This window comes from Eumetopias jubatus, unplaced genomic scaffold (genome assembly GCF_037043125.1).
Source record: "Eumetopias jubatus isolate StellerSeaLion01/CBP00866 unplaced genomic scaffold, mEumJub1_p1.0 scaffold_9, whole genome shotgun sequence".
NCBI lineage: Eukaryota > Metazoa > Chordata > Mammalia > Carnivora > Otariidae > Eumetopias > Eumetopias jubatus.
Window position 1 is genome coordinate 58,880,565 of NW_028274815.1, and position 21,709 is coordinate 58,902,273.

The 21,709-nt window shown below is 35.3% G+C and overlaps 1 pseudogene; it reads left to right on the forward strand.

The window, feature by feature from the left end:
• The first annotated feature begins 3,738 nt into the window (after positions 1–3,738).
• Positions 3,739–4,534, forward strand: LOC114198310 (small ribosomal subunit protein eS1 pseudogene; annotated as a pseudogene).
• The last annotated feature ends 17,175 nt before the right edge of the window (positions 4,535–21,709 follow it).

A 21,709-nucleotide genomic window follows, 5' to 3' on the forward strand; every position in this document is an offset into this window, starting at 1 on the left:
TTGAAGTCCGGAATTGTGATGCCGCCAGCTTTGCTTTTCTTTTTAAACATTCCTCTGGCTATTCGGGGTCTTTTCTGGTTCCATACAAATTTTAGGATTATTTGTTCCATTTCTTTGAAAAAAGTTGATGGTATTTTGATGGGGATTGCATTAAATGTGTAGATTGCTCTAAGTACTAGAGAATGCTCTAGATATTTTCACAATATTCATTCTTCCAATCCATGAGCATGGAACGTTTTTCCATTTCTTTGTGTCTTCCTCAATTTCTTTCATGAGTATTCTATAGTTTTCTGAGTACAAATTCTTTGCCTCTTTGGTTAGATTTATTCCTAGGTATCTTATGGTTTTGGGTGCATTTGTAAATGGGATCAACTCCTTAATTTCTCTTTCTTCTGTCTTGGTGGTGGTGTATAGAAATGCAACTGATTTCTGTGCATTGATTTTATATCCTGCCACTTTACTGAATTCCTGTAGGAGTTCTAGCAGTTTTGGGGTGGAGTCTTTTGGGTTTTCCACATAAAGTATCACATCATCTGCAAAGAGTGAGAGTTTGACTTCTTCTTTGCTGATTCGGATGCTTTTTATTTCTTTTTGTTGTCTGATTTCTGAGGCTAGGACTTCTAGTACTATGCTGAACAGCAGTGCTGATAGTGGACATCCCTGCCATGTTCCTAACCTTAGGGGAAAAGCTCTCAGTTTTCCCCCATTGAGAATGATACTTGCTGCGGGTTTTTCATAGATGGCTTTTATGATATTGAGGTATGTACCCTCTACCCCTATACTCTGAAGAGTTTTAATCAAGAAAGGATGATATATGCTGTACTTTGTCAAATGCTTTTTCTCCATCTATTGAGAGTATCATATGGTTCTTGTTCTTTCTTTTATTAATGTAGTGTATCACATTGATTAATTTGCAGATGTTGAACCAAGCTTGCAGCCCAGGAATAAATCCCACTTGGTTGTGGTGAATAATCCTTTTAATGTACTGTTGGATCCTATTGGCTGGTATTTTGGTGAGAATTTTTGCATCCATGTTCATCAGAGATATTGGTCTGTAATTCTTTTTGATGGGGTCTTTTGTTTTGGGATCAAGGTAATGCTGGCCTCATAAAATGAGTTTGGAAGTTTTCCTTCCATTTCTATTTTTTGGAACAGTTTCAGAAAAATAGGTATTAATTCTTGTTTTGGCTATTGAGGGCTTTTGTGGTTCCATACAAATTTTGGGATCATTTATTCTAGTTCTTTGAAAAGTGCTGTTGGTATATTGGTAGGGATTGTATTAAACCTGCAGATTGCCTTGGGTAGTATGGACATTTTAACACTATTTGTTCTTAGGACAAGGAGAGAATCTTAAAAGCAGTAAGAGAAAAACAGTTACACACAAGTGAAGGCCCATGACAATCAAAATTTTTGAGTGGAAACTTGGCAGGTCAGCAGGGAGTGGGCATAATATATTGAAAATACTGAAAGAAGGAAAGTGCCAACAAGAATACTCTACCTAGCACAGCTGTCCTTCAGATTTGGATGGGGTGGGGGGGTAGAATATGAGTTTTCCAGACAAGCAAAAGCTAAAGGAATTATTGCCCCTAGACCAGACTTACAAGAAATGTTAAAGGGACTTCCTTAAGCTGAAACATAGGGTACTATTAGTAATAGGAAAATATATGAAAGTATAAATCTCACTGGTCAAGGCAAATAAATAGTAAAATTCAGAGTAATCTTAAAGGTGGTTGGTTAATTATTTATAAATCTAGTATGAAGGTTAATAGACTAAAGTAGTAAAAATACAACTACAGTAATTTGTAAATGACTGAAAACTAAAAGATGTAAATTGTGATATCAAAACATAAAATGTGGGAGAGGGAGAAAAAAAGGTTTAGAATGGATCTAAACTTAAGCTATCAATTTAAGATAGACTATTTTACATATGTGTGTGTTAAATAATATATATGTGTTGTTTATGTAAGCCTCATGGTTGTCACAAAGCAAAAGTCTATAGATATGCAAAAGATAAGAGGAATCTAAGCATATCACTATAGAATCACAGACCTGTACCTCTGAAACAAATAATACATGTTAAAAAAAAAAAAAAAAAGACAGTAGGAAGGGAAAAATGAAGGGTGGGGGGGAATCAGAGGGAGAGATGAACCATGAGAGACTATGGACTCTGAGAAAGAAACTGAGGGTTCTAGCGGGGAGGGGGGTGGGGGGATGGGCTAGCTTGGTGATGGGTATTAAAGAGGGCACATATTGAATGGAACACTGGGTGTTATACACAAACAATGAATCATGGAACACTACATCAAAAACTAATGATGTAATGTATGGTCAATAATATAACATAATAAAATTAAAAGAAAAAGAAAGAAAATCATTGAATCACAAAGGAAGAGAGCAAGAAAAATGGAAAGGAACAATGAAATCTTAAAAACAGCCAGAAAACAATTAACAAAATGCCAATAAGTACAGACCCCTCAAAAACTGCTTTAAATGAAAATGAAATAAATTCTCCAATACAAAGACACACAGTGGTTGAATGGATAATAATACAAGATCCATCTATATGCTGTCTACAGGCGACTCACTTCAGATGTAAGGATGTGCAAAATGGAAGTAAAGGGTAGAAAAAATATACTACATGCAAATGAAAACCAAAAGAAAGCTGGGGTAGGTATATTTACAAAATATAGAGCTGACAAAATACACTTTAAGACAAAGACTATAATAGGAGACAAACAAGGTCATAAAATAATGATAAAAGAACAAATCAAACAAGAGGATAAAACATTTGTAAATATTTATCCACCTAAATACATAAAGAAACATTAATTGATATAAAGGGAGAAATAGACATCAATTAAAAAATAGTAGAGGACTTAAATTCCCCACTTTCATCAATTAGATCATGCAGACAGAAAATCTATTAAAAAAACATTGTACTTAAATAACATGTTAGACTAGATGGACTTAACACAAACATACAGAAGATTCTATCTAAGCAACAGCATACAGTCTTAAGTGCACATGGAACATACTCCAGGAAAAATCATATGTTAGGCCACAGAACAGTCATAAAATTTTGAGAGAACTGAATCATATCAAGCATTTTTTTCTGACCACAGTGGTTTCAAACTAAAAATCAGTTATAAGAAGAAAAGTGGTAAATTTATAAATATGTGAAGACTGAACAACATTCTGCTGAACAACCAAGTAGTCAGAGAAGAAACCAAAAGAAAAAGCAAAAAATATCTTGAGAAATCTGAAAATGGAAATACAACATACCAAAACTTATGGAACTCAGCACAAACAGCTCTAAGAGGGAAGGTCAGAATGATAAATGCCTTCATTAAGAAACAAGATCTCAAATAAACTTTTCACTTCAAGGAACTAGAAAAAGAGGAACAAACTAAACCCAAAGTCAGTAAAAAGAAAGAAATAGCAACAATCAGCAAAAACAAATGAAATGAAGACTAAAAAAAAAAAATAATAATAAAATCAGAAATGAAAGAGACATTACAATGGTTATCCCAGAAACCTTTACAAAGGATAAGAGACTACTATGAACAATTAAAGTCCAACAGATTGGAAAATCTGAAGAAATGGACAAAGCCCTAGAAACATACAGCCCACCAAAGCGAATCATGAATATACAGAAAACCTTCAACAGACCAATAACAAGTAGATTGAATCTCTAATCAAAAATCTCTCCCACTTTTTTTTTTTTGGCTGAGCAGCGCCATGGTGGCCGGCAAGAACAAGTGCCCTATGAAAGGCGGCAAAAAGGGAGCCAAAAAGAAAGTGGTTGATCCATTTTCTAAGAAAGATTGGTATGATGTGAAAGCACCAGCTATGTTCAATATAAGAAATATTGGAAAAACATTAGTCACAAGAACTCAAGGAACCAAAATCGCATCTGATGGCCTCAAGGGTCGGATTTTTGAAGTGAGCCTTGCTGATTTGCAGAATGATGAAGTTGCGTTTAGAAAATTCAAGCTAATTACTGAGAATGTTCAGGGCAAAAACTGCCTGACTAATTTTCATGGCATGGATCTTACCCATGACAAAATGTGCTCCATGGTCAAAAAATGGCAGACCATGATTGAAGCTCATGTTGATGTCAAGACTACCAATGTTATTTGCTTCGTCTATTTTGTGTTGGTTTTACTAAAAAACGCAATAATCAGATTCAGAAGACCTCTTATGCTCAGCACCAACAGGTCCGTCAAATTCGGAAAAAGATGAGGGAAATCATGACCTGAGAGGTGCTGAAACAAATGACGTGAAAGAAGTGGTCAATAAATTGATTCCAGACAGCATCGGAAAAGATACAGAAAAGGCTTGTCAGTCTATTTATCCACTTCATGATGTCTTCATTAGAAAAGTAAAAATGCTGAAGAAGCCCAAGTTTGAATTGGGAAAGCTCATGGAGCTTCATGGTGAAGGTAGCAGTTCTGGAAAAGCTACTGGGGATGAGACCAGTGCTAAAGTTGAACGAGCTGATGGATATGAGCCACCAGTCCAAGAATCTGATTAAAAGTTAGACATTTAGGGTGCCTGGGTGGCTCAGTTGGTTAAGCGACTGCCTTCGGCTCGGGTCATGATCCTAGAGTCCCGGGATCGAGTCCCACATCAGGCTTCCTGCTCAGCAGGGAGTCTGCTTCTCCCTCTGACCCTCTTCCCTCTCGTGCTTTCTATCTCTCATTCTCTCTCTCTCTCAGATAAATAAAATCTTTTTAAAAAAAGCCAGACATTTAATGGTGACAAATACAAAAATCATATTTGTGAAAAAAAAAAAAAATCTCTCCCAGAAGAAAAGTTCAAGAGCAGATGACTTCACTGGTGAATTCTACCAGCATTTAAATAAGAATACCAATTCTTTTGAAACTCTTTCAAAAAAGAGCAGAGAACATTTTCAAACTCATCTCATGAAGCCAGCATTACCCTGATACCAAAAGTAGACAATGACATCATACAAAAGAAAACTACAGAGGTCAGTATCTCTGACAAATACAGATGCAAAAAACCTCAACAAAATATTTGAAAACTAAATTCAACAATAACACTAAAAGGATCATTCACCATGATCAAGTGCAATTTATTCCAGGGATGCAAGGGATGGTTCAACATTTGTAAATTAATCATTGTGATCACCACATTTACAAAATGAAAACATACGATTATCTCAATATATACAGGAAAAGCATCTGACAAAATTCAACATCCACTTATGATTTAAAAAAAAAATCTCAAAAAGTGGTTACAGAGGGAACATACCTCAACATAATAAAGGCCATAAATGACAAGCCCACAGCTAACATTATCCTCAATGGTGAAAGCTGAAAGCTTTTTCCTCTGAGATCAGGAACAAGACAAGAATTTGAGATGAACCAGGAGAGATGATGGACTCTGAAAAACAAACTGAGGGTTCTAGAGGGGAGGAGGGTAGGGGGATGGGTTAGCCTGGTGATGGGTATTAAAGAGGGCACATTCTGCATGGAGCACTGGGTGTTATGAACAAACAATGAATCATGGAACAGTACACCAAAACAAATGATGTAATATATGGTGATTAACATAAAAATAAAAAATTAAAAAAAAAAGAATGCCCCTTCTTGTCATTTTATTCAGTGCAGAATTGGAAGTCATAGCCAGAGCACTTAGGCAAGAAAAATAAATAAATAAAACATATCCAAATTGAAAAGGAAGAACTAAAACTGTCACTATGTGCAGATGACAGGATATAGAAAACCTAGACTCCACCCAAAAGCTGTTAGAATAAACAAGTTCATTAAAGTTGTAGGATACAAAATCCGTATACAAAAATCTGTTGTGTTTTTATGCACTAATATTGAACTACGAGAAAAAGAAATAAAACAATCTGATTTACAACTGCATCAAAAAGTATAAAATACCTAGGAATAAATTTAACCAAGGAAGTGAAAGACATGCACACTGAAAACCATAAGGCATTGATGAAAGATTGAAGGTGACACAAATAAACTGAAAGATAAACCATGATCAGATTGGAAGTATATTGTTAATATGTCCATACTACTCAAAGGAATCTACAATTTAATGCAATCCCTTTCAAAATTATAAAGGCATTTTTCACAGAAAAAGAATAAACAATCCTAAAATTTGTATGGAAGTACAAAAGACCCCAAATAGCCAAAACAGTCTTAAAAAAGAAGAACCAAGCTGGAGGTATCACACTTCCTGATTTCAAACTGTATTACGAAGCTATAGTAATCAAAACAGTATGATATTGGCATAAAAAACAGACACATAGATCAATGGAAAATAATAGAGAGCCCAGAATTAAACCTAGGCATATATGGTCAATTAATTTACAACACTGGGTACAAAAACATACAAAGGGGAAAAGACAGTCTCTTCAATAAATGGTGCTGGAAAAACTGTCACAGCTACATATAAAAGAATGAAACTAGACCACTATCTTATATGCACAAAATAACCTAAAATGGACTGAAGACCTGAACATAAAACCTGACACTAAAACACCTTAAGAAAAAACAGGCAATGATGGGGCCCCTGGGTGGCACAGTCATTAAGCGTCTGCCTTCGGCTCAGGTCAGGATCCCACAGTCCTGGGATCAAGCCCCGCATTGGGCTCTCTGCTCAGCAGGAACCCTGCTTCTCCCTCTCCCACTCCCCCTCCTTGTGTTCCCTCTCTCACTGTCTGTTAAATAAATAAATGAAATCTTATTAAAAAAAAGAAAAAGAAAATACAAGCAAGGAGAGCCGTGACATATATCTTGGAGACAATTTTTTGAATCTGACACTAAAAGCAAAGGCAACAAAGACAAAAATAAGTAAGTGGGACTACATCAAACTAAAAAGCTTCTGCACAGCAAGGGAAACCATCACCAAAATGAAAAGACAATCTCCTGAATGGGAGAAAATATTTACAAATCATGTATCTAATAAGAGGTTAATATCAAAAATATATAAAGAACTCAACAACTCAATAGCAAACAACCCAATTAAAAAATGGACACAAGATCTAAGTAGACATTTTTCTAAAGATAACATACCGATATCCAACAGGTATATGAAAAGGTACTCAACAAAAGTAATCATTAAAGAAATGCAAATCAAAACCTCAGTGAGACATCATCTCACACCTGTGAGAATGGTTATTAGCAAAAAGACAAGAAACAATAAGGGTTGGCAAGGATGTGGAGGAAAGGGAACCCTGTGCACTGTTGGTATGAATGTACACTACAGAAAACAAGATGTAAATTCTTCAAAAAATTAAAAATAGAACTACTGTTTGAACTAGCAATTTGACTTCTGTGTATCTGTCCAAAGCAAACAAAAACACTAACTTGAAAAGATATTTGCGCTCCCATGTTAACTGCAGCATTATTCACAACAGCCAATACATGGAAACAACCTAAGTGTCCATCAATGGTTGAAAAAATAAAATGTGGTATAAATACACAAGGGAATATTATTCAGCCATAAAAATCAAGGAAAACCTGTCATTTGTGACAACATGGATGGACCCTGAGGTCATTATACAAAGTGAAATAAGTCGGACAGAGAAAGACAGATACCATATGATCTCACTCATGTGGAATCTTAAAAAACAAAAAACCCAAAAACCTAAACTCCTATAGACAAAAAAGACATTAGTGTTTTCCAGAGGTGGGGTGGTGGGAGAAGTGGGTGAAGGTGATCAAAAGGTAGAAACTTCCATTAAGTGATGCATGGGTGGCTCAGTTGGTTAAGCATCTGCCTTCAGCTCAGGTCATGATCCCAGGGTCCTGGGATGAAGTCCTGCATCGGGGTCCTTGCTCAGTGGGGAGCCTGCTTCTCCCTCTGCCTACTGCTCCCCCTGCTTGTTCACTCTCTTACTTCTCTCTCTCACTCTCTGACAAATAAATAAAATCTTTAAAATAAAAAAAGAAACTTCCATTTATAAAATAAATAAGTCATAAGGATATAGTGCACAGCATGATGACTACAGTCAATGATACTGTATTGTATTTCTGAAAGGTGTTAAGAGAATGCACATTAAAAGTTCTCACCACAAGAAATAATTGTAACTGGTATTAGATGTTAACTAGACATACTGCGGTGATCATTTCACAATATATCATATCATTTTGTTGTACACCTAAAACTAATATAATGTTATATACCAATTATATCATCTTTTTAAATGTATTAAAATTTTAATAAAAATATCCAAATTTTTGTTAAATATACATAAAATTATCCTGTCAAACTGTCATAAAAGTTTATAATTGTTTCTACTAATTTTTTTCTATCACAAATAATAAACAGTTAACAGGCCAATAATATTTTGCAGATCAGTTATTAGTCTTCATCCCATACTTCGAGTAATACTGGTCTAAGAATATGCCCCATTAAACTTAGGGAGGAAGCTCATATAATAAATCTGTGATGAAATAACAGAAACATTGGATGTGTTCAAGTCAGAAAGACCTAATGGATATGCACTGTAAGGGATTTAAAACAATGGCTAATGATCACAAGTGTTTGTTTTAAAAAGCATCACAGAAGTCAGATTAACACTGCAATTTTCTTGACCAGGTATGGAAAGAAATTACTCAATAATTTAGCATCTTTCCTATAAAACTCATGAGACGAGGATACAACAAGCAAGGCTTTTCTGTTTCGAAAGCAATTCTCATCCTATCAATTTAGTTTATTTCTATCACAGTCTACATGGTTAAGTTATAGATATAATCTTCATACCCCAATTTTAAAGGGCTCATGATTTTGTGTCCTGTATTCCAAAACAAACTAGAAAGTGTGTGTGTGTGTAGAAAGCATCTTTCCTTCCTTTCTTTCCTTCCTTTTCTTCCTTCCTTTTCTTCCTTTCTTCCTTTCCCTCCTTCCTTCCTTTCCTTTCTTTCCTCTTTCCTTTTTTCCTTCTTTCATCTTAAACACCTCTCTACCACTATCAGGGGCTGATCTCAATAAGAATGTCAACAGTAAAGCAAACAATCATTGAGCATTTACAATGTGCCAGGCACTCTGCTGAGTATTTTAGGTGCTATGCTAAAGTTAGTTATCCTCCATTTAAAGAATAACTATCACTCAGGTTTTTTTAAATTTTTTTTAAATTTTTATTTACTTATTTGACAGAGAGAGAGAGAGGGAAAGAGAGACAGTGAGAGCAGGGGGAGTGGGAGAGGGAGAAGCAGACTTCCCACTGAGCAGGGAGCCCAAAGTGGGGCTTGATCCCAGGACCCCGGGATCATGACCTGAGCCGAAGGCAGACGCTTAGCGACTGAGCCACCCAGGTGCCCTCACTCAGTTTTTTTATTTAAGTAGAAATAAATTTTAAAATAACATGAAAAAGGGAAAATTGATATAAATGAATGCAAGGGTTAAAAAATATAAGTAATATTACATAGTTTGAAAAAAGCTATCTAGACTAGAGATGCACAAAGTACAGCCCATACGTCACTTGTTTTTTTAGAGCCCACAACTAGAATGGTTTTTACATTTTAAATGGTTTGGAAAAAGTCGAAAGGACTTTCGAAAAAGTAAGAATTTTGTGACATATGAAAATTATACGAAATTCAATTTCAATGTCTGCCAATAAAGTTTTATTGGAGCAGAGCCATGCTTATTCTTTTCCATATTATTTATGGCTATTTTCATGCTACAATGACAGAACTGATTAGCGCATTACCTGGCTGTTTGGCACACCGCCAATTGTAGTGACATGGTTATAGGTGCACAGCATTGCAAGTGCCACACATATTGCTACACCACAACTTTTAATTTTTATTACCAGTGCATACCCATCTTATCAAAATAAGGAAAGAAAATTGGACTTACAATATCACACTTTTGAGGCACAGTCCAATATGCAGCAGTATTACCAAACAAAGGGCTCATCGTAGTATCCCCTGCCCACAGGCAAGCAACAGTGAGAAAAAGTAGAAAATTTACAAAGAAGTGTCTCATCATAGGAGAATTTCTTCACTAAGAGAAAATAAACATGAAGTATGACCAAAGTAAGTTTCTGAGTGGCTCATTTGTTAACCAAGCAAGGAAAGCCATTCACTGATGGTGAGTTAATTAAACCATGTTTGACTGTAGAAGATGAAGAAATGTGTCCAGAGAAAACAAACTTAAGACTTTTGGCCACTGGGCAAGTACACTTGCTTAAAAGTTGAGGACACTGGGAGCAACATTAATAGTTTATTTAAAAACAAGACAAAAAAAGGAAGATGATTTAAAGTGGTTTTCTGTGGTCAACAGATGTACACTGTTCAACTTTTTTTTTTTGAGTCAATGCCAAGTTTGAAGTAACTGGAGAATTAGCCTCTATGAATAGTCTGTGTAAAACAACTTCAGGCAAGAATATTTTCAAAGTTGAGAAAACTCTAATTCATTTCAACCTAAAGTGGAATCTGCTAAGATGTGCATAATCAACTGATTATGATAAATATGTGGAGAGGAAAAAAGACAAATTTATGAAGCTTATAAAAAGGTGTTTAAAAGGGCACCTGGGTGGCTCAGTTATTAAGCTGCTGCCTTGGACTCAGGTCATGATCCCAGGGTCCTGGGATTGAGCCCCACGTAAGGCTCCCTGCTCCTTGGGGAGCCTGCTTCTCCCTCTCCCTCTGCCTGCCGCTCCCCCTGCTTGAGTTTGCTCTCTCCGTCAAATAAATAAATAAAATCTTTATTTTTAAAGGTGTTTAAAAAAGTTAAGGTGTTTAAATCTATTATTTAAAATAAAATTTAAAAATTTTAGATGTTTAAATATATTACTCAACCAACAGTTACTTTGCAGAAAATATGTAAATACGTCATATGTTACTGAACCGAAAATGTCAAAGGTGAACTTCATTCACTCCTGTGAGTTTCACCACTTTCAGTTTTGTGAATTTTTGTCAGAAATAGAAGCTGAATATCCTGACTTGCCCTTCTATCCACAAGTTCAAAAACTTAGCAGTGGTAAAAGCAGTGGCTTTTTTTTTTTTTAGCTCTATGCTGAGACTGAAATTTTTCTGAATGAGAACCACCACTGAACTGGCCACTATTATCAAATTGAATGGCTTTTTGAAATCATCTTTTGTTTCAAATTTGATGTTTCTTGATGAACTGAACCTAAAATTACAAGGCAAAACTAACTATATGTGAAATTTTTACTGAAGTAAAGCTATTAATGTTGTTTGAATTATAAAGTAATGTCAAGTTGAGTTGTCAAGAATTAAAAAAAGAAATGACATCTGTATTCCCATATAAATCTGAAGTAGATCTGTTTTCTGATCTCAAACTAAGTCCTAGTAAGGGTAACAAAGTCCCAATTTTAGCACTTTGAGTCCCAAATCCTGGGAAACCACTCAGTCCCAGAATATCAGAACTGGCCCCCCTAATTCCAGCAGCATTTTTCGGACCTAAATACAAATGCATAGTAAATTTCCCTATTTCAAAATCCATCAACTGTGCAATTGAGGAGCTTCCCAGAACCAGCAATGATTAATCTGCAATGTAATAACACGCTAAAAGGCCAACATCAAGAGAAGACTCTAACAGAATTCTATAAAATATGATGCTGCTCACAGACTGGTATCAGTATTTGGTAGTACCTACCCGTTTGAAAGGGCATTTTCAAAGGTGAAATACACAAAATATATACCAAGATCAGCATTAACAGAACATTTGCAGTTGAGTTTGATAAGAGAAAACACTAACTTTGAACCCCAATTAAATTAAATGCTATCCCCACATTCCCATTAGATGTGTATCACACAAAATACTCAATTATAATTTAAATTTTATCAATAAAAACTTAATAGAACTTTTCTCTCTTGATATATAAGTACTTACCTAATATCTTCAGTTTTGCCTCTTGGCCTGCAAAGCCTAAAATATTTACTGTCTGGTCCTTTCTTTACCTAATGGGGCCCCTCATCGTGACTAAGACAAATATAGTTAAGAGATGGGGACTGTTACAGTTGACAAGAAACTAAATGAAGCAGTAACCACTGGCTTTTATGAGAAAAATAAACAGCAGTGGTATATATTTAAAAGACTGTAACATACCAGAGTCAGAAGCAATCACTTCATTACACCAATCCCCTTAGATGTCCTTCTAGAATCTAGATCTTAGATCTTAACCCTTCTGTCATGAAAGTTAATTTCCTTTACATGAAAAAATTGGCATGGATTCAAGGAAGATTGATAATGACTAATATGGTGAAACTCGATGTCTACTTTTAATAGCTTTGAAAAGTTGTTTAGCTTGAAAAATATCAAGATTACAGACATAACAATTTCTATTTAACACTATACAAAGTACCCTGGGCTGTTTTTAAAGTCTAAGGAAGATTAAAAAACATAAATTCAAGCAGGGTAGGGTTTGTTTTTTGTCTTTAGTTTTATTTGGTCATAAGAATAATTTATTGACTACTGGGAAGAGAGAATGTTAAACAAGTTTCTGAGAGAGACTTAACTTTTACATTCCTAGAGATCTTCAAGAGAATAACTATCTTACTGTAGGATTTATTCTTTTATCTACCTAAAGACAAGGGCCATCTACTATCTTAAAAATTCAGATGTCCTATGAAAACATTATAATCCAGATCTCACAGCATGATTCCATATATTAGAAGTGTTATGCAATTTTTGAACTATATAGCTAAAAAAAATCCCAGTCTATACAAAAATATCCCAAAATAGCAAGTAATTTTGAGTTAATGACAGACAAGTAACATGTATTTTTATAGAAACACAGTCGTCATCAAGGCATTTCTTGGTGCTAAGACTACAGGGAGGAATATGATAAGATGCTGCGGATAAGCTTTAGAAAACAATCTACTTGGGAAGGCAGACTAAATAAATAAAGGAAGTAAATAATAAGTTAACATAAGCATAGTGCCAAATGAGTGGTATATGCGTGCAAGCACTAAGTGCTATAAGAGAAACACATAACTGGTACTTATAAATACCCACGAATTATACACAATTACTTGTTTCAAGGATGAGAATATGTAAATTAATGTCTACCTAATATCTATCAATAATGAGAAATTAGACTGTAGCCCTATCACATAGCTTTTCTCTCAGCCTAATGGCCTATAAATTTAAGCAAAGATGTCTCTTTTAAAAGCATCATTTGAGGGGCGCCTGGGTGGCTCAGTCGTTAAGTGTCTGCCTTCAGCTCAGGTCATGATCCCAGGGTCCTGGGTTCAAGCCCCACATTGGGCTCCCTGCTCAGCGGGGAGCCTGCTTCTCCCTCTCCCACTCCCCCTGCTTGTGTTCCCTCTCTCGCTGTGTCTCTCTCTGTCAAATAAATAACATGTTTAAAAAAATAAAAGTGTCATTTGATATACTAAACCGGAGCCAGCAGGTAATTTGTTGCTATGAGAGCAAATAACCCACAATCAAATACAGTATTCTTTCCCATTGAGAAGAAAAAAAAAAGGCCTTATAAAAGTTCTCAGCACAATTCTGTAGGTAACCACCACTTATCAACTAAAATTGGCACTTAGATGAAACTTACTTGCCATGCAAGTTTTAAGGTATCATTTTAAGAACAGAAGGAGCAATGTAGGCATAGTCTACTCATTTGGCTTCAGTGAAGATATCAGCCCTAAAGGTTATGTATGAGAATCATCGGTACTTTCATACTTTTTGAGTTTTGGCTATTGCTGTCTCTTCAGTTTTCAGTATTTCAACTTGTTTAAATTAGGATTATTTTAAGTATTTCTCTTTCTACTAAGGCTATATGAAAAGGTTCTGTTAAGATAATTAATGTTGTGATATTTTATTTTTAAAGGAGAAATGAGAGAAGACTGCATAGAACAGGTAAAACACTTCCTCTTAACCTTTATTATTATACAATTAAACTCCAAGAGAAAAGCACACTATATGTGATTATTGTGAACTCAGAAAAGGATGCCTACTGGTATACATTAACTGGAAAACATTTTTCTAAATAACTATTCAGCTTTTCAGTATTCCAAGGTTATAATACTATTTTTGAAAAATAAAATTGTACATAATGGAATGTACAAATGAAATTATGTATGTGGAATTTGCTTCATTATAATCCAGTAGGGAGAAAGAAGGAGGGATATACATGAATTTAAGTTACCATGAGTTGATAATTGATGAAGATGGGTAATGGGTAAAATAGCAGTTTACATATACCATTTTCTCTGCTATGTTTGAAACTATCCAAAATTAAAAGTTTATTTTTTATTTAAATTTTACTTAGTTAACATACAGTGCAATACTGGCTTCTGGAGTAGAATTCAGTGATTAATCACTTACATACAACACCCAGTGCTCACCACAAGTGTCCTCTTTAATATCCATCACCCATCTAGCCCATTCCCCGCCCCCCCCGCCCTTTTACCAACCCTCAGTTTGTTCTCTATCGTCAAGAGTTTCTCATGGCTTGTTTCCCCCCTTCCCTTATGTTCATCTGTTTTCTGCCTTAAATTTCACATGAATGAGATCATATGGTATTTGTCTTTGACTTATTTCACTTAGCATAATACACTTTAGCTCCATCCACATAGTTGCAAATGCTAAGATTTCACCAAAAAGTTTAAAGATAAAAGGTTTATAAAAGTGACGAGGCCATCCAATTCATTTTTATTTTTATGTATAATTTTTATAAGTAATGCATGTGAGGACCCTCTCCATATCCTGCCATAAACATATCTAAGTTCATTTTGAGGAAGTATCCATGCCCTATTACACCAATTTCAAAAAGGTTATGTGTCAGAGAAGATCTCATAATTTTATTAAAAAGTCACAGTGGATTACTGATTCATTATGAAACTCTGCTTGGCTCACAGCCTTACAATAGGGATTGGACTGGATTGGGGCCATAGGCCATAGTTTTCTGATCCCTGGTTTAAAGTAATGAGTTGGTGGCCCAGCAACCTCCATATACCCAATAAAAGAAAGAGGGAAATTAAAATCTAAGAACTCATGGATTTTTAGGTGCTTGATGTGTCTCAATCCCCTGTAGTCATTATCAGTTTTGATGTGCCAATTTCTCCATGTTGGCTCCTTTGTCCTTTGATATGGACCAATTCATCTTTGGCAGCTGCTTTACTTTTATGCAAGATGTCCCAGACTCATATATTCCCTGCTTTAAATGTGGAACCTACTATTTCTCCATTTCTACTATTTTCTCTAGGGTTTTTAACTTTTAGACTTTTTCAGTGAATACAAATAAAACTTTTTTCTTTTAATAAATATGTAACAGATATTTCCAATTTAAAATTAAGATAAAAGTTTTATTTCATTTCCTTGTGCTTTGTCTTGTAGCTCTTTACATCTTAATATCTTAAAGATATTAAAATTTTTTTACTTTTAACTAAACATCACTTAACTGAAACTACTTCCACTTAGTCACCAATGACCTCCAAATTGCCAAACCAATTATTGCTATTTAACTCATCAGAACTTTCTATACTAACACTACTGACTACACTCTTCATTTTGAAACATTCAGTTTCCATTACACCACACTCAATTAGTTCTTCTACCTTGCTATTTCATTTCTGTCTCCTTCTCTGGCTTTTTACTTGCCTTTAGCCTTTTCTTCTTTTTTTTTTTGTTTTTTTTTTAATTTTATTTTATTATGTCATGTTAATCACCATACATTACATCATTAGTTTTTTTTTTTTAAGATTTTATTTATTTATTTGACAGAGTGAGAGAGCACAAGCACAGGGAACAGTAGAGGGAGAGGGAGAAGCAGGCTTCCCGCCGAGCGGGGAGCCCAATGCGGGGCTCAATCCCAGGACCCTGGGATCTTGACCTGAGCTGAAGGCAGATGCTTAAACATCTGAGCCACCCAGGCACCTTACATCATTAGTTTTTGATGTCGTGTTCCATGATTCATTGTTTGTGTATAACACCCAGTGCTCCATGCAGAACATGCCCTCTTTAATACCCATCACCAGGCTAACCCATCCCCCCACCTTCCCTCCCCTCTAAAACCCTCAGTTTGTTTCTCAGAGTCCATAGTCTCTCATGATTCATCTCCCCCTCCGATTTCCACCCCCTTCATTTTTCTTTAACAATTCTATACTATTATCCCTTGACATTTTTATCAACTCTCAGGAATCAGTAGCAGAGAGTCATAATTGCTGTATCCAGCCCAGACTCCATCCCAAGTTTCAGACTGATATATCTTGTTCCTGCAGAGCCACTGCCAGACTGTTAGTTGTCCCCTCTGTGAAGTTCCATAGCATCCTGTGCTTCTCCTACCACCATAAATGTCACTTTTTATTATACCTTCTGGTTTAATTCTCTCTCCCACTATACTGTAAGGTTCTTAAAGGCAATATTTGTGTCCCTTTTGCCCACCATCTTATTAGCAGCAGGTATGGAATTCTGTAGTAGTATTTGTCAAATACCATTAAATACAAATGAATGAATAAATATCGCTTTGAGGAGATAATATCTGTTAAAAGAAAAATTTCTACAGACAATTTACTGACCAGTAAGCTTTTATTCAGATGATTCATGAATCAGGCAGCATCCAGTCTGGTAGATAGAAAGGAAGTCCAGGGGCACCTGGGTGGCTCAGTTGGTCAAGCATCTGCCTTCGGCTCAGGTCCTGATCTCAGGGTCCTGGGATTGAGTCCCATATTGGGCTCCCTGCTTCTCCCTCTGCTCTTTCTCTCTGTGTCTCTCTGAATAAATAAATATTTAAAAAAAGAAAGGAAGTCCAAAAAACTGTACAAGGCAAGAGATTGCTTTAAATTAATTTATTTCAGAGAGAGAGAGAGTGAGCATGAGTAGGGGGAGGGGCAGAGGGAGAGAATCTTCAAACAGACTCTCCTATGAGTGCTGAGCCTGACTCAGGGCTCAATCCCAGGACCCATGAGATCACAACCTGAGCTGAAACCCAGTCGAACATTCAACTGACTGAGCCACCTAGGTGCCCCAAGGCAAGAGATATTTACAGCGTAAAGTGAGCAGGAACAAGGAAGTTATTCTGGGCATTTGCTAATTGGTTAAAGTAGGGTTACTTTCCTTATATGAAGCAAAGGGAAGTTTTGGAGCAGGGTTAGGTAACTTGTGTAAGTAGGCAAGCACTAACTAGTTGACCTAGGCCTTCCTTTTCTGGGAAGGCCACGCACAGAAACTTAGTTAGGTTCTGCTTTGCTGATGTGGGGTGTAGCATGAATGATTTCATCTATGGTTATTTTAACAGTATCTGAAACATAACATATCCAAAACCAAACTTACTGTTTTACCCTCCAGACCCAAACGTGCTCCTTCTCTTACATGGTATTTGTCACCCTTGATTCCCTATAAACTACTCACAACTAATAAAACGAATCTATTCTATTAATTATTGCTCTATTGATTATTGCTCCTACATATTTCTAGAATCTAGCCCTGCTATAATTCAGGTTTTAATCATCTGCATCTGGAATACGACTTCCTAATTAATATCCTCATCTTTAGTCTAGCCCCACCACTGCCACCACTACCTCAAATCTCGCCTCCACAAAGCTGTGAGAGTGATCTACCTATCATTCCCCTGCCTAAAATGCCATAGGATAAAGTCTAAGCTTTTTATTATGGTATATAAAACTCTCTGTTACCTAACATGCCTTTCTCCCCAATTTCATCTCCTGCTACTCACCACCTAAGACTGTCTGAGTCATTTCACTATCATATAATCCTAATACCAGTTATAGCACTTTGGCATACTGTAGGTGTCAATAATTGTTGACTGTACCAAACTAGACTTAAGTACCTTATCATTAACACTATTTTTTCCAACTTTTTATTATGCAAAATTTCAAATATACAAAAAAGTTGTAAGAATTGTACAGTAAATATCCACATAACCATTACCTAGATTTTACAATTGTTTTATAGTAATTGCTTTATCATGTATCTATCAACAAATCCTTCTATCAATCCATTTTATATTCTGAGTAGCAGACATCCATACACTTCACCCCTTTAAACCACTTTAGCATGCATAGCATTAACTACAGTTTAATATTTGTTTACAATATTCCACTCCCTCCCAAATATACATACAATGAAACACACAGATCTTAAGTGTTCCATTATATTAGTGTGTCTGTGTGTTATACATAACAATATGGGGTGCCTGGGTGGCTTATTCGGTTAAACAGCCAACTCTTGATTTTGGCTCAGGTCATCTCAGGGTGGTGAGATCAAGCCCCGCATCAGGCTCTGTGCTCAGCAGGGAGTCTGCTTGAGTTTCTCTCCCTCTCCTTTTGCCCCTCCCCCTGCTTGTGTGCTCTAAAATAAATAAATAAATCTTTTTTAAAAACATAACATATACTGCACCCATATTATTATAAATTATCTATCTATCTCCATCAATCCCCAGAGAACTTTTACCCAAACACTTTTATTAAAGTTCATATTCTGCTCAGACCTAAAGCTATTTTCTGGTTAAAGTAAGGAGTGGCACTATATTTAATCCTTGCTTATTTTAACCATAACTTAGCTTTAGGCCTCATCAGAATATGGACTTCAATTCTAAGAAAATTCTTTGGGTAGAATCTGCTGGGTAATATATAGAAAGATCCAGGGTGTAAAGTTTTCTGATGCTTTGAATTAGCTGGCTGTTAAAACCTTTATTACTACAGTAACTACATTTTTCTCAAATAGTATATATTAGTGCCTATTTATAATTTCTTAAGAAAAAGTTTGTTCTTCAGATTTCCCTGTTCACATTCTCTTTCGTGAAAAACCTGAAAAAGGAATTATGTTCCATGTCTTAACTTGAAGTAACTACCATCTGAAGAACAATTATATTAGTCTTTCTGAAAACAAAAAAATGCTGACAATTTTTACCCTGCAAGAAGGCAGTTCCACAACTGCTTAACTCCTACTCATTTTAAAGTTTATAGACCATCTTCACAGTTATCTTACTAACCTCAGATGCCCTGCAATTTAGTAGACTGTTCTTTGATATAGTACACTTTAAGATTCTTACCCACTTTCTCCAGAACCATTTTAAAAAACACCCTAGCTGAGATACAGTTAAGAGTCAACCATGGTGAAGAAAAACAAATTAGAAAATTCATGAATGGTTAAAATGGCAAATTTTATGTAATGCATATTTCACCACAATAAAAAAAGTAAAGAAATAAAACCCACAGAGATCTAGCTGGCTCCTAGGAAGACTTTGGGAAGGATACTTTTGTAGTGACAAAAGCTGATGAAAAGAATTTGAGTTTTCCATTAAACTTTAATAGACAAATTTGGAAGAGGTTAACTTGGGCTTGCATGTTGGAATACATTTCTAGGATGGAGCATACCTCTTGTTGCCTACCATTGACTTCAGTCACAGACAAATAGGTAACAAACCATATAGTCATGTACCTATGTTGTCTGGCCTGTACTACTCATTGGCATACTGTCTGGAAAAAATCTTAGACTTGGAAATGCCAGAAACTCATTCTTTAAATGTGGAATTATGACAGATATACCAATCTGCTGTTTATATTGCTCTTTTGGCCCTTCTATCATCCAGGAAGGTTGATTCCAGCCAGAAGAGAGCAGTACAAACAGTACAGAGAGTGTATTTGTGTGTGTCTCTATAATGTCAATATGTAAATATTGGGGATACACACACACTTACATATACATTTATATGTAATATAGACATATATACACACATACATATATTCATATACTTACACATGTATATTTATATGTAATATATACATATATTTACATATAATATACATACATATGTATATATACATATATATTTACACATATATATCAATATATTTACATACTGACAATTATCCACTTTAATAAAAAGCATCCTATATAACTGAAGTTTAAGTATTCAATTTCTAAAAGTGTGATAAAAGCAATTTTGATTTTCATTGATACTACTATCATAAAGCTTATTAATCTACTTGATGGATAACAACATCTTCAAATATTTGTTGAGATATGATAAGTGCTAAACTATTCTCATATCTTTCCTCCAAAGAAAAATTTTTAAAAATGTTTTTAAGTGTATCAACATATTACCTAAAGAGGAGAGTTAGATAAACTATTAGGTAGAAAACGGAAGTGCCAACACAGCCCTAATACAGTGATCATTCTTCATAGATATAAATCAATTTATCTTAGTATCTATGACCTATCTACTTTCTGAAATATTTGGGGCAGAGTTCACAAAGTTATTTATATAATTACATAAAGCAAAATACCTAAAATACCTATAATACCATTACTCAAAGCAAAAATCAATTAAAACTTGCAAAGTAAGAGATGTTGTCGAATATGTGGGCTGTTATATATATAAATTAAAACAGAGTTTAACTCAGAATTTGGGGAGGCTAAGGCAAAAAAGGGAAATAGGTTTACTCTGGGAGATACCATGATATAATAGAAAGAATGCAAAACAAACTGAGGGTCACCGGAGGGGATATGGGTGGGGCGATGGGGTAACTGGGTGATGGGCATTAAGAAGGGTACTTGATGTAATGAGCACTGAGTGTTATATGCAACTGATGAATCACTAAATTCTACCCCTGAAACAAATTCTATACTATGTGTTAACTAAACTGAATTTTTAAGAAATTAAAAAAAAAAAAGAATGCAGGATTAACAGGCAAACTATCTCAGTTCCAGTTTTGTTCCACTACTTCCTCAGAGCCATACCTCTTTATACCTATTTTCTAAACTGTAAAATGGGAATACTTATATTTAATAACATCACAGGACTGCTACATAAAATTAGGTAATGTGAAAGCATTTTATAAACTCCAAAACACCATTCATTATTATTGTCTTTACTGACTTAATAGTTTAAAGTATGCACATAGTAAATTCAACTGGATGGAAATGTTTTTCCAGCACTAGGAACACACTAAAGAATGTCTGTGTTAGAAAACTAAACATGTCTTCAAGTAGAGTTTTGAAAAAGAAATCCTATTCACATAGATGTTTTCACTATAAGCCTTCTATAAAAGCTGGAATTATACTGAACCACAATTCAGTGAAGGCAGTTCTGTAGAGAGGTGAGAGGACAAGCTCCAAGTGCATTCCTTTCTGATGGTTTACTTAACAGAGCAAGTTGGAAAATTAGATAGTTAGCTTATCTATTAGCCTGTCTCTCGTAAGTATCAGAAGCCTTAAGCCAACCTCTGGTAACTGCTAGATTGTAGTCAATTTAAGATTTCATTTTCTAGAAAAAGCATCAAGCACCACAACTCTGGAACACTGATTAAAAAAAAAAATCCCTGTATGATCCAAATATGCAAGAAGCAGAGTTAACAGTCAATAGTGAAACTTGAGTAACTGGACAACTTGACTGCACAAGAAAGCATCTTGTGGCTCAGTCGGTTAAGCCTCTGACTGGGTTTCGGTTCAGGTCATGATCTCATGGGTAGTGGGATCGAGCCCTGCATGGAGGCAGGGGGTGGTCCATGCTCAGTGGGGAGTCTGCTTGAAGATTCTCTCCCTCTCCCTCCGCCCCTCCCCCCCACATGTGTGCACTCTCTCTCTCTAAAATAAATAAATCTTTAAAAGAAAGAAAGAAAGAGAAAGAAAAGAAAAGAAACAAAGAAAGAAAAAAAGAAAGAGAAAGAAAAGAAAGAAAGAAAGAAAGAAAGAAAGAAAGAAAGAAAGAAAGAAAGAAAGAAAAAGAAAAAGAAAGAAAGAAAGAAAGAAAGAAAGAAAGAAAGAAAGAAAGAAAGAA